We start from the raw sequence: 15,439 nt of genomic DNA, 5'->3' as shown, positions 1-15,439 counted from the left end.
TTTCCAAGGACTGGTCCTCCCACGTGGAGCATGTCAGGAAGGTGCTCCAGGTCCTTCGGGAGAATAATCTGTTTGCTAAGACTGAAAAATGTGTCTTTGGGGTACAGGAGATACCATTTTTAGGGCAAATCCTCACTCCTCATGAATTCCGCATGGACCCTGCCAAGGTTCAAGCTGTGGCGGAATGGGTCCAACCTGCCTCCCTTAAGGCGTTACAGTGTTTTTTAGGGTTCGCCAACTATTACAGGAGATTTATTGCCAACTTCTCGGTCGTCGCTAAGCCTCTTACGGACCTTACCCGCAAGGGTGCTGATGTCCTCCATTGGCCCCCTGAGGCCGTCCAGGCCTTTGAGACTCTCAAGAAGTGCTTTATCTCGGCCCCCGTGCTGATTCAGCCCAACCAAGAGGAGCCATTTATTGTGGAGGTTGACGCTTCCGAGGTGGGAGTGGGGGCCGTCTTGTCCCAGGGTACCAGCTCCCTCACCCATCTCCGCCCCTGTGCTTACTTCTCTAGGAAGTTTTCGCCCACGGAGAGTAACTATGATATTGGCAACCGCGAACTTCTAGCCATTAAATGGGCTTTTGAGGAGTGGCGGCACTTCCTGGAGGGGGCCAGACACCAGGTAACGGTCCTTACGGATCACAAGAATCTGGTTTTCCTAGAATCGGCCCGGAGGCTTAATCCTAGACAAGCTCGGTGGGCACTATTCTTTACCAGATTTAATTTCTTGGTTACCTATAGGGCTGGGTCCAAGAATATTAAGGCTGATGCTCTGTCACGTAGTTTCATGGCCAATCCTCCTTCCGAGAAGGATCCTGCTTGTATTTTACCCCCTGGTATAATCGTCTCTGCCACGGATTCTGATTTAGCTTCTGATATCGCGGCTGATCAGGGTGCAGCTCCCGGGAACGTCCCTGGGGACAAACTGTTTGTTCCCCTGCAATACCGGCTGAGGGTACTCAGGGAAAACCATGACTCCGCTCTATCTGGTCATCCTGGCATCTTGGGCACCAAACACCTCATTACCAGAAACTATTGGTGGCCTGGGTTGCCTAAAGATGTTAGGGCTTACGTCGCCGCTTGTGAGGTTTGCGCTAGGTCCAAAACCCCTAGGTCCCGACCTGCGGGCCTACTACGTTCCTTGCCCATTCCCCAGAGACCTTGGACCCATATCTCCATGGATTTTATCACCGATTTGCCTCCATCTCAGGGCAAGTCGGTGGTGTGGGTGGTAGTCGACCGCTTCAGCAAGATGTGCCACTTTGTGCCCCTTAAGAAGCTACCTAACGCCAAGACGTTAGCTTCTTTGTTTGTGAAACACATCCTGCGTCTCCATGGGGCCCCAGTCAATATCGTTTCTGACAGAGGGGTACAATTTGTTTCCTTATTTTGGAGAGCTTTTTGTAAAAAGTTGGAGATTGATCTGTCCTTCTCCTCCGCCTTCCATCCCGAAACTAATGGCCAAACGGAAAGGACCAACCAATCCCTGGAACAATATTTAAGGTGTTTCATATCTGACTGTCAATTCGATTGGGTCTCATTCCTTCCCCTTGCTGAATTTTCCCTTAATAACCGGGTCAGTAACTCGTCAGGGGTCTCCCCGTTTTTCTGTAATTTCGGGTTTAACCCAAGGTTCTCCTCCGTCTCCCCTGGTTGTTCCAATAATCCTGAGGTAGAGGATGTTCATCGGGAACTGTGCACTGTCTGGGCCCAGGTTCAGAAGAACCTAGAGGCGTCCCAGAGCGCACAAAAGATTCAGGCGGATAGTAGACGTTCTGCTAACCCCCGGTTTGTCGTCGGGGATTTGGTCTGGTTGTCGTCCAGGAACTTGCGCCTTAAGGTCCCGTCCAGGAAGTTTGCTCCCCGATTTATTGGACCTTATAAGATCATTGAAGTCCTCAACCCTGTATCCTTCCGTCTGGAGCTCCCCCCATCCTTTCGCATACATGACGTCTTCCATGCCTCCCTCCTTAAACGCTGCTCCCCGTCCTGGTCCCCCTCGAGGATACCTCCTGTTCCCGTTCTCACCCCTGAGGGGGTGGAATTCGAGGTGGCCAAGATTATGGACAGTAGGATGGTCCAGGGCTCCCTCCAGTACCTGGTCCATTGGAGAGGATACGGGCCGGAGGAGAGGACTTGGGTACCTGCCCGTGATGTTCACGCTGGGGTATTGATCAGGAGGTTCCACCTTCTCTTCCCCACTAAACCGGGTCCCCTTAGTAAGGGTCCGGTGGCCCCTCATAAAAGGGGGAGTACTGTTAGGGATCTGCCAGGTACTTCATCTAGGTATACTCCTGGGATTAATCAATCCACACCTGAGGCCAGACCTGTTCGACTGACACCATCTCCCACCAACCAGGGTGGCAGGCTCAGGAGTGGGAGAGCCTATCGCGGCCTGGTCTGTCGGAGTTAGCTCCGCCCCCTGTCCTTTATTACCTGCCCTGTGCTCTCCCTCAGTGCTTGTAATTCTTTTGGATTCCTGGCCCCACTGCTGCTTGCTCCAGCCTGCTTCTGCCGTGCTTCTGCCTTGCTGCAGTTCTGCTTGACCTGCTTTGCTTTGCCCCTGGCTTGCTTCTGTCTCTGTGCCCGCTCGGGTGTACTCACTTCGTCCTGGTCCTGACTGTTCGTTCGCCGCCCCGTTTCCTCGTGGCGTTCCGTGGCTACTGCCCCTTCCCTTGCGTGTTCCCTGTTTGTTTTCCTGTGCACTTAGACAGCGTAGGGACCGCCGCCCAGTTGTACCTCGTCGCCTAGGGCGGGTCGTTGCAAGTAGGCAGGGACAGGGCGGTGGGTAGATTAGGGCTCACTTTCCCTTCACCTCCTTCCTGCCATTACACCTGACACTTCTGAATCTTTTCTGTGAGATTCCAGCAAGCCACACGTAATCTCGCGAGATTACGAGGTAAACGAGATTTCGTTTCCCTTGCTGGAAATCTCACAGAAAAGATTCAGAAGTGTCAGGATTCTGAATACACATGACGTCCAGGCTGGATTTCATGTGTATTCATTATCAGGGCACTTGTGTATGTGGCTGCACATCGTTCTAGTAAGAACACTATGTGCTGTGTAAATGAATGGAGAGGAGTGCATGATGCTGATTGGTCACTGATTGGTCAGCATCATACACTTCTATTCACAACGCCCAGTTAGTAAAACAAGTAAACACGCCCATTTAAAAACACAATACACGCCCAGTTGGACAGACGAAAAAAAACACGCCCAGTTGTCCATTTAAAACCTAATTTGCATATATATATAAAATTGCTCATAACTTGACCAAAAATGAAAGTTTTTAAAAAAAGAAAAACGTTACTGTTCTCTACATTGCAGCGCCGATCACATGCAATAGGAGATAGGGATTTGATAATCTGGTGACAGAGCCTCTTTAAAATGGTTAGTGAGTTCCACTGGAAGCGGGCTCTTATGTGCTGTAAGTGCATTCTCTGTGAAACTCTATATAACACTGGGCATAGGTACCACAGAGGTAGCCCCTGCAGCCAGTAATGGCCCATTGAAAGGGGGAAGCCCTAGTTTAAGTTGGCCCCAGCCATCTTTCCATGACTGTGTTGAACCTATTAATGCTCCCATTTTAATAGGCACCCCAACATTCAGGAAAGATAACTCAATCCAGAAATAATGAGAAGTAAACATAATAACTTCTATAATTGACTTGTCACATTATTCAGAGACATTCAACATGTTGATTCTTGAATATGAATAAAATATTCACACACACAAATGTATACAATAGAAAAACGAAGCCAACCAAAATGTCCAGTATCAATGTGTTACTCTATCAGCAGGACATGATTCTAGTGGGGCACCTGCTCTGCTTTTCTGGGACCTCTGGGAAAATCCCATTTGTCCCGCTTGATTGGCAGTGATCTACGGGGAACTTTTGACCTTGGGGTCAACACTTCCACAAAACAGTAAAGTGCAGTGGGATCTCTACGTTTCCCAGCTGCCAACTTTCCTGTGAAGTTAATTTGCTTTGCCACCGTTGACCACTATAGACACTGCTACTCAGAAACATTCCCAGCAGCCTCTGGAGAGAATGAATTCCAATGTGACGGATTTACCCAGCATAAGGCATCAGGTCGTGGGTACCACTTATTATATACAAGTTATTCCTGCACACTGAACAAAAAGTCCAATCTCCAGGAACAAAATGTTAAAAAAAAATTCGTCTTCCATTTCATACTGTAGAAAGCTTTGCACATTAAAGAATTTGATTCAGGTATATAAATCTCTGCTATGGGGATGCTTATATTGTACAGGTCCTGCCATGGTAAGAAAAAAGGTAAGAAAAAAAAAGTTAAAAAAGTAAAATAGATGTGATCATAGATGCCCTGATGATTAGCAGCAGTTGGAGCCATAATCAATACATACAGAGCCACCATCAGATATATCTGGGCGCCATACGAGCAAATATTCAAGTCCTCAGGGTGTGAATATGGCCTTATTGTGTTCAACAACATCTATCTTGTGCCCTAAAAGGGAGGCTCTGATACTCCTTCTCAAGCACAGTGACCAATTTACTTTGAAATAATTGGGAATAGTATGATTTTTATGCATCCTCGCATGACCACACCATATATTAAGTGGGATTATATAATGGGGGAGGAGAACCAAAAACAAATTGGGGCCTGTGTATTTACACTTATGTGGAATGAAGCTCATCATGTTGGGAACCAGGTTTTCCTGGGCCCCTAACAGTATAACCACCTGTACTGCTCTGATGGCAGCAATGAGTATGTGTACGATGCGAAAACTATTGTTACTGACAGAGAGAAATCTATTCAATCTGTCTGTAAACTTAAGACTCTTTTACACGGGCCAATTAGCGGGCAAACGAGTGTTCCTGTGTAAACAGGGCAGCGATCAGCCGATTAACGCGCAAACGCTTGTTCATCGGCTGATCGTATAGTTTATGCAACAGAAATAATTATCATTGCCGGCAGCACATCTCCCTGTGTAAATCCTAGTAACGTAGTAACTAGCACTTGTCCCCAAACATAACTCCTTGTGAAAGGAGCAAACGAGCGCCGATCAACCAGCTGTCCCGCTTGATCGGCGCTTATTGACACGGCCCATGTCGGGCCGCGTATGAGGACACTTATTGTACCGGTCTAAAGAAACACTTCAACAGAGAGACGAAAAGACCTCTGCTGATCTTCAACCCCCTACCCCCAAAGGTTCAACTAAAATAAATAAGTGTATACCAAGAGTGGTTCCAATTACCAACTTACTCCCTATGAATACTTGCCACCAGCCCAATGCCGAGGTAGTGCTACAATACAACAATATTTTTTATACTATTATTATATTTTAGCTTCTACTTCTTAATAAAAACTATCTTTACAGAAGGTCTTTTTCCTACATAATAAACGTTCAATAATATTTTCTCCTCTACTGCCTCCAAATGGCTACTGCTCCGGTTAGGACTTTTTTTTTTTTTTCCTTGCATTGAGGCCCTTTGACCTCTTGCCCAGAGAGACAAAAGATGGTCATAGGTCAATCACTTTTGCAGTGAGAGCCTTTTGAGTCAACCTCAAAAATATCCCAAGCGTGGAAAATGGATTTAGGAACCTTGTTGACTCAGTTTAACCTTTTAATCCGTGAGACTTTAAACTTTTAATTGTTTTTTCCTTTAGGCATTAGAAAAATAAGGTTCACAAATATTTTCCTTAGTATTGAAAATATATAACAATATGTACAGTAAATAATAACATGAGAAGTATTGAATGAATGTGTCTATTTGTCAGCAAAATTTATCAATAAAATTCTGTCAATTGTTTCACAGTGCGCTATGTAGATCAGATCCCAGTGTTCTCCATATTTGCCTCATTTGCCAAAGTTTATCTGTAGCTGTTACTTGATCATTTTATTTTGCTCAGCCATAGCTTATTTTCTGGTTTATAATTATCTTCTCATTGTATAATGGAAATCAGTTGCCCATGCAGTGACTTCCTGGTGAGTATTGCTTATATCCACTCCAACCAATCTGAATAAGCAGAGCTGCAGTGTAAATCATGGGGAAAACACACAGAAGCAGCCTTAAGGCCCTTTTACAGCGCCGATCAACGAGACATCATTGATTGGCTCTCGCTTGCTCCTGTCACACGGAGCTATGGATGGGGACAAGCGGTCGTTACTCCGATCCCTCGTCCCCATACATTATCACCATGTCGGCAGCACGTCTCCTGTTTACACAAGGAGATGTGCTGCCGACAACGATAATATATATTTTTTTAATTGATACGACCAGCAGATGCTCGAGCGTTTGCTCATTTATCTGCTACTCGTTCCCGTTTACACAGGGCAATTATCGTCAACGAGCGTTATATTAACGCTCATCTGCCCGATAATCGTCCTGTGTAAAACCCCCATTAGGGCATGTTCACATCACCGTTCGCATTCCGTTCCGGGGTTCCGTCAGAGGTTTCCATCGGGTGAACCCCGCAACGAAAAGTGAAAGTGAAACCACAGCTTCCGTTTCAGTCACCATTGATATCAATGGTGATGGAAACATCACTAATGGTTTCCGTGTGTCACCATTCTGGCAGATTTCCATTTTTCCAACGGAATCAATAGCGCAGTCGACTTTGCTATTGATTCCGTCGTTAAAACGGAAACCTGCCATTGACTGAAACGGAAGCTGTGGTTTCACTTTCACTTGCGGGGTTCAACCGACGGAAACCTCCGACGGAACCCCGGAACGGAGAGCCAAAGGTGAAGTGAACAGGCCCTAAGCCTCTGGGGAGACAGGACATGGACTTCAGACTCCCAATACCCACTACAGCTAAGCAGCGATCAGCCATCATAGCTGAGGCCTAATATTGCAGCCAAGCATCAGAACGGTAGAAGATAAATAACAGCTGGACCTACAATTTAAACAGCATCACCGCCTAATATGTATATATATATATATATTTATCTCCAATACAAAAAAGATTTTTCGTAATGTTGCCAACTCCTAGGTGATATATGTCTCTATGTCATCAGGTTGACAACCAACCACTAAAGCCCCCCCCCCCCTCCTTTAACAGGTGCCACAGGGAGCTCTGTGTTCCTATGGCGATCCAGCAGTGCCCCCTGCATTATCCGTGAAGAACTGATGGTGTGTATAGGCACATATCACCAGCTGGACATAGGAGGCTTACAGAGGAAGATGGCAGCTGATCAATAGCACTGAACTGTGGATTCATTGTCAAGTCATTTTTTTCTCAATGTAATTTTGCATTGTGGATGATAGCCAGGGAAAAAAAAAAAAAAAAGTTACCAGCCAGAGTATTTTTTTTTAAATTCAGTCTCTAAGTTCTGCAGCTCTGTTCTGAGAAACAATGGCTGTGGGGGAGGGTAATGTTCCTTGACATACACACATCCATTCCGTCTATATATTACACAACACTACATAGACACATATAATACACTTTGAAAACCAAATAGTTTTTTTATTCCTACAATATATAAATCCTATTAATTAATAAAGTTATAGAAATACTTTATCTAACCACAAAAGAACGGAGAAAATGATAACCCTTAGGGTATGTTCACACGGCCAAATTTCAGACGTATACGAGGCGTATTTTGCCTCGTTTTACGTCTGGAAATACGTCTCAAATACGTCGTCAAACATCTGCCCATTACTTTCTATGGGTATAACGCTGTATTGTCCACACGACGCGTAATTTTACGCGTCGTACGGCAATTACGACGCGTAAAATTACGCCTCGTAAAAAGAAGTGCAGGACACTTCTTTGGCCTTTTTTGGAGCTGTTTTCTCATAGACTCCAATGAAAACAGCTCCAAAAACGGACGTAAAAAACGCCGCGAAAACGGCGTGAAAACGCCGCGAAAAATGCGAGTTGGTAAAAAACGTCTGAAAAGCAGGGTCTGTTTTCCCTTGAAAACAGCTCTGGATTTTCAGACGTTTTTGTTGACTACGTGTGAACATACCCTATGGGTATGTTCACACGAGGGCGTCCGTAACGGCTGAAATTACGGGGATGTTTCAGCCTGAAAACATCCCCGTAATTTCAGCCGTAACGGCATGTGCAGGCGCTTGAACGCCGCGTCAATTACGGGCGTAATTAGCGCTGCTATTCATTGGAGTCAATGAATAACGGCTCCAATTACGGCCAAAGAAGTGACAGGTCTATTTGACAGCGGCGCGTAAATTACGCCTCGTGTAAACAGACAAACGTCTGCCCATTGCTTTCAATGGGCAGATGTTTGTCAGCGCTATTGAGGCGCTATTTTCGGACGTAATTCGGGGCAAAAACGCCAGAATTACGTCCGTAATACCCCTCAGGGTATGTGCACACACACTAATTACGTCCGTAATTGACGGACGTATTTCGGCCGCAAGTACCGGACCGAACACAGTGCAGGGAGTCGGGCTCCTAGCATCATACTTATGTACGATGCTAGGAGTCCCTGCCTCGCTGCCTTTTTTTATATGACATTTTGGGTTACCGCCAGTGTTTTGGACTTTGTGCATTAGGATGTTTGCACATTTTAGCTTTTTTAAATGTGTCCTAATTGCAACATATTTACAGTTCAAACAAGAACCAGGAGCAGAGATTAGACATAAGAAGGAGAGACTGAGCAGACTGAGATGTAACATACATATAGGATCGCCGCCTATAGAATAGATGCACATTTTTAGATTAGAAAGCATTTTCAGTGGAGGGGTCAAGGAGCTGAAAAGAGCAAAAGGAAATAACATTTCTTGAGGAAAAATACACAATTTCTGTCTTTTTCGATTATACCCATCCAGCATTTGTAATAGTTGAAATAGGCAAAACGATTCAAATTAAGCTGACATGCTTTCCTACTAAAATGTACAAGTATATAAGTAAGTTCCAACATCCATACGGTTGCGCAATGTAAAATGTATAGTAATTAAAGTTTTCTTTAAATACAACCATTCATGTTTCAAGAAAGAAGTTCTACCTTTCCCGTAAATGTATGTCTGTAATAATATGATTAGATTACAGATCAATTGCACTACCTCTTGCCATCTAAGTTGCAGGAATAGAATATACAGAATCTAGTATTTTCCCATGTAAACAATAGTAACAACAACAGTAAAGTCTTCCTTGGGTATAATATCACATATGTCTAAACTGGGATCATGTTGGTCATAGAAATTCAATGAGCTGATATCCCCCACAACATATCAAAAGTCACAGGGATGTAACCATGAGGGCTTATTTACACGAACGTGATATACGTCCATGCAACGCACGTGATTTTCACGCGTGTCGTACGGACCTATGTTAGGCCATAGGGCCGTGCAGACAGTCCGTGATTTTTGCGCAACGTCAGTCCGTTGCGTAAAACTCACGACATGTCCTATATTTGTGCGTTGTTCGCGCATCACGCACCCATTGAAGGCAATGGGTGCGTGAAAATCACGCATGCCACACGGAAGCACTTCCGTGGGACGCGCGTGATTCGCGCAACAGCTGTCATACTATGAATGTAAACAGAAAAGCGCCACGTGCTTTTCTGTCTACAAACATCCAAACGGAGTGTCATAATGATGGCGGCTGCGTGAAAATCACGCAGCCGCGCATCATACGGGGTTGACAAACGGAGCTGTTAAGTGTCTTTTGCGCACGCTCGTGTAAATCCGGCCTTAGGGTAAAATACATTAAGACATATAATGTCGTACTGGGGTAAATTGAAGAAATTATTAAGGGTCCAAAGTCAATCCACACAGAACATGTGCAAGTCTACATTATATTGCAGTGCAAATTTTGTTGTAATCATTGTTCACACACACGACATATCATTTAACCCCTTAATACTGAAGGTATTTTAAACCTTAATGACCAAGCAATTTTTTAAGTTTTTCCATCGTCTCATTCAAAGAGCTATAACTTTTTTATTTTCCCGTCGACATAGCTGTATAAGGATTTTTTTGCGGGATATGTTGTATTTCTTAATAGCATCATTTTGGGGTACTTATAATTTATTGATTAACTTTTATTAACTCTTTTGTTGGGGATTAAGAATTTTGCCACGCTTTTTTGTGTCTTAAATTTACACAGTAGATCATGTGTTGTAAATAACATAATAACTTTATATAGCGGGTCGTTACTATTGCAGCAATACCAAATTTATCTATTTTTTTATGTTTTATGTTTTACTACTTTTACACAGTAAAAACACATTTTTTTCTAAATTATTTGTGTTTGTGTCGCCATATTTTAAGAGCCATAACTTTTTTATTTTTCTGCTGACATAGCTGTATGGGAAAAAAAAATTTGCGGGACGACTTGTAGTTTTTATTGGTACCATTTTGAAATACATGCGACTTTATGATCACATTTTATCAAATTTTTTTGTAGGCAGGATGAACAGAAAACAGCAATTCTGGCATTGTTTTTTTATTTTATTTTTTACAGCAATCACCGTGCGGGTTAAATAATGCAATCGTTTTATAGTTGGTGTCGTTACGGATGCGGCGATACCAAATATGTGTAACTTTTTTTATAATAAAGTATTTTGTAAGGGGAAAAAGTGGGTTTTTAATTTTTATTACTTCGGACTTTTATTTATTACAAACTTTATAAAAACTTTTTTTAATTATTTTAGTCCCACTAGTGGACTTTACTATGTGATCTTTTATAATACACTGCAATACTTCTGTATTGCAGTGTATTATGACTGTCGGTGTAAAACCAACAGGCATCTGTTAGGCCATGCCTAGGTCCCTGGCTGCCACAGAAACCATTGTCGAATAGCAGTGTGACGGTGGGGTGACAGAGCCCCCTCCCTCTAAAACCACTCAGAAGCGGCGATCACGATTGACTGCTGCCGCATCTGAGGGGTTAAACGTGATCAGAGACCACTACTAGTGGTCACCAATCAAGCACCCCACCCGATGCGGGAAAACTTCTTCTGAAGTGCCAACGTGAAAAGGACGCACTTCATAAGAACTAGCTAACTAGCCTGTATGGCCACCGTAAAAAAACTATACGGTCGTTAAGAAAGTCTAATTGTAACATTTTTTTGTACATAAACCAATTAAAAACTGCCCTTACCTGTAAGTGATTTTCTCTTTCTGTTGGACCTTTGGGGCACTGTTACTCTAATATTGTAATATCAGCACAATAGAAGACAGTCTATGAATAAGGATAATCACCCCTGTGACATAATCACAACAAAACACAGTCTTAAAATAAAGAAAAAAACTATTATGACATCATCAAAATAAAAAAAAGCATATGAATAGGGTTACAGTATGTTGTGACATCATCAAAAGGGAACACGTCTTATAAATAAGGAAATAGGCCATAATAATAAAGCACAGTTTAGGAATAAAAACAAATACTACTGTGACGTCATTAAAAAAACAGAACTGCCTAGGAAAAAAGAAAGGCCCAAATTTATTGTGTCGTTTATGCTAGGTATTGGCATAAGCTGTGCCACAAAAAGTTGCATTCAGTGACGTGGGACAAATTTGTGGTAACATTTGTGACTTTTCTTGTTGCTTGCCAAATTTGGAAAGTGATCAGAAAAGTGGGCATGGTCTCCAAGGAGATGTAGTTGAGGCCAAATATATTAAGAAAATTAGGTACAAATGGCGCAAATGTTGTTGCAAATCTACGCCTGTCACAGTCAGACAGTTTAACATGTGCCAAATTTATTTAGAGTCGTGTGCCTTTTAATAAATTTGGCATAAATCCAACTATTTCCATTACTTAGCCTGGCGTAACATATGCCAGCTTTAGTAAATGTGGGCCAAAGAGTTATGTAACATTATTACAATACAACACAGCCACGGAATAAAGACGAACACTATTCTGACATGATCACATTAAAACACAGCCTAGGAACAAAGACCAAAACTATTGTGAGATCATCACAATAAAACACAGCCTAAAATCGAATACAAGCACGATTGCGACATCATCATAATAGAACACAGTTTATAAATGATGAAACAAGCTTTTGTGACATCATCACTATAGAACAAAGTCTAGGAATAAAACCAATCACTACTGTGACATCCCAATAGAATAAAGTCTAGGAACAGAAGAACATTATTGCGATATAATCACAATGAAACAGTCTAGGAACAAAGACAAACAATATTGTCACATCACAATAAAAAAAAGTGTGGAAACTAAGACAAACATAATTGGGACACTATGACAATAAAACACAGTTTATAAATAAAGACAATAAAGTTTTTATGACATCATAAGGGCTTGTCCACACACAACGGAATTGCTGCAGAAAATGTCTGCAGCAATTCCGTTGAAAATAGCAGACATTCCACTGCAGCAAAAACGCACCATTTCCTGCGTTTTTTACGGCAGAAAATGGTACGTATTTTGCTGCGTTTTTCACAATGCAAAGAGATGGTGACATCTGCTCTGAAAAACGCAGCAATTCTGTCCATTTTGCACAGCAGGAATTGACATGTTGCGGTCCGAAAATTACACACCGCAGGTCAATTTCGGCTCTAAATTTTTTTACGCAGCGTGTGGATGAGATTTGTTAAATCTCATCCACTATGCTGCTACTGTATTCTGCTGCGTTTTTTTTCAGTCTGCAATTCCGGACAGAAAAAAATGCAGCAATTCCGCAGAGTGTAGACGAGCCCTAAATATAGACCACTTTCTGGGAATGAAGACAATCACAATTGTGACATCATCACAGATGAACACAGCCTAAGAATAAAGATAAACATTATTGTGACATCATCATAATAGAATACAGTCTTGAAACAAGGACAAACACCATTGGGACATCACCACAATATGAAACACAGCCTATGAAAAAAGATAAACACTATTGGTACATCATAACAATAGAATATAATCTAGGAATAAAAACAAACAATGTTGTAACATTATCACAATAGGACACAACCTAGGAATAAAGACAAACACTATTGTGATATTATCACAGTAGAATACATCTTCCAAAGGAAGACACAGGCTATTGTGACATCATCAAAATAGAACACATCCTAGGGAAAAAGACAAACACGGTTATGATATCATCACAATAGAAAATATTTAGAAATGAAGACACAGGTTATTGTGACATACAGCAACAAACTGGGGTACCTCGAGCCCACCAGAGGAACCTATAATACAGCCTTGTGGATGAGCCCTAAAGATGCCTACTCTGATGAGAAGCATATAAGTAAACAACTACTTCATCCAGCTTGTGGAGACTGAATTTAACGTTGTACATGTTAGCAAGTGTGAACACTAGATATTGTTATTTTATCACAATTTATATGCAATCAATTAAAAACAACGCTGCTGGCTGACTGCGGCTGTGCTTTTGCCCGGCCTGACGGCAGTAGAATGATGTCATAGGTTGGAAACCTTAAATCTGCCCTGTCTGCCCACGCCGTTCATCGTGTGGCTTAAAAGCTATGTAAACCTTTGTAATTAGTTCATTTTAAAAATTATTTTTCCTTTTTTTGTTATAGCTGCTTTGTATTCTGTATACAGAGCAGCTGTATCTCACGCTGAATCCTGTACCCATCAGGTCCATGGGTACACATCCCTTACCACTGCTATTTGCTGATTCTATCATTTTTTCTTATACTTCAAAATGCTTGAAAATATTTTATTTACATTTAATTTATTGGCCGATAAATTTTGAAATTAAAGTTTTTGGAAGCCTATGACAAAATCAAAATGTCTCAGGCTATTTTTGTGCATATGACACGGAAGTATATGCTCTTTATCTAGAGACTGTATTGTCTCTTTTTATACTAAAGCCCCCTAAAGTTTGCAGACTGATACTTTAAGCACATGCGCTTGGATCACTGTAGATGTATTGGGGGAGGGGAAGCAGCTTATCCCCAGAGGGGGGTTCATAATGACATTAGTGAGTCAGCAGGAGAGGGCATGGTGGTGGTTTTATATTACTAATGCACAGAATGCAAAAAGCTGGTTCAGCCAGCTACTCTGCTTCTCCCTAATGACACCAAAATTTAAAAAAACTGCCTGCTCACCTGAAAACTTTTTCTCCTCCTAGACTGATTTGAAGATTAACAGCCCACTAAAATAAAAAAAATAAAAAAACAATCCCCCTAAGTTGACCTCTTCTGTAAGTTTCTGGGACAGCTGGGTGATGACCAATATTGCTGCGCTTACAGGGGCTTTATCATTCAACTTTCCTAGAGTCGAGACTGGCAAATCTGCCTAGCCATGCAGGGATTCAGAAGACAATTTTAGATGGTTTTATAGACCAGGACAACTGAGAGACTTACATTTACTAGTATTTTTTTTTTTTAGGCAAAGGCATGTGCATGAACTCTTACCAGGTACTCTAGGTCCGTATTATGAACCCGTAGGTACTCTGTGTGCCACCTAGAAGCAATACTTCTGTAAATGGCATACGATAGAACACACTACATTTTTTTGTCACAAATGTATATGTATAAAACTGGAGGTATAGTATGAGCCCATCACAGTCTAGGGGCGCCATATCACAGATTCGTGCAGCACACATCAGTGAGTGCATATGCTCTTTAAAGAGGATCTGTCACTAGTTTAGTAAGGCCCTATCTTCTAGTTAATCTGATAGGCGCTGTCACACTGATAATGATAGTGAAACTTATGTCCTAAAATGTTTATTATTTTAAAAGTTATGAACTTTTTTCTAAATATGCAAATGATACTTTAATGGAGAAGTGGGAGGTAACAGCAGCGATTCTCCTGAGGTGGAGCCTCCTCACAGCCTCTGTCCTATCAGCATGAAGCTGCTTCACACAGTGTGGGAGACTGAGGCTGGAGGGAAGGGGGAATCACTTCAAATATCCATATATCGGGCTGTGGACCACTTAGAACAGTGGCATATGAAAGAGGAGATGCTAATCTTTCATAGGACGCCAGTATCGCAGTTCTAGCTGTGACACAACCGGAGATATCACCAGTTGAAAACACATTCAGGAATGGAAGCTGTATACTATATGATCACGCTGTGTTGCTGGGCAGGGAAGAGGGAGAAGCTGTATGCTGATTGGACAGCGTCATACAGAAAACATTACACTGCCCAGAGTGAAAAGAAAAAGTCACCTCCCATTTGGCAAGTATAGCCACATTAGCATATTTAGAAAAATGCTCATAACTTTGCAAAGAATAAACGTTTTTGAAAAACAAATCACACTGTAGTTATCAGCATCATAACGCCTATTAGATTAGTTAGGAGGTAGGGAATTAATAAACTAGTGACAGATCCTCTTTAAAGGAACAGTGTCACCACAAAATTGTTTTTAATATGTTAAAAATGTTAGTGCTTTATTAAAAACGTTTGGATTAATTTGTGTGTTTGTGTGTTACTTTTTCTTATTTTTACACTTTTTCTTCCCTATGGGGGCTGCTATTTTTTTTTCCATTTCTGTATGTGTCGATTAACGACACATACAGACATGGAATACGGCAACTCCAGTCC

The sequence above is a fragment of the Rhinoderma darwinii genome, chromosome 13 (assembly GCF_050947455.1).
Source record: "Rhinoderma darwinii isolate aRhiDar2 chromosome 13, aRhiDar2.hap1, whole genome shotgun sequence".
Lineage (NCBI taxonomy): Eukaryota > Metazoa > Chordata > Amphibia > Anura > Rhinodermatidae > Rhinoderma > Rhinoderma darwinii.
Note: the sequence above shows the minus strand (reverse complement) of the source record.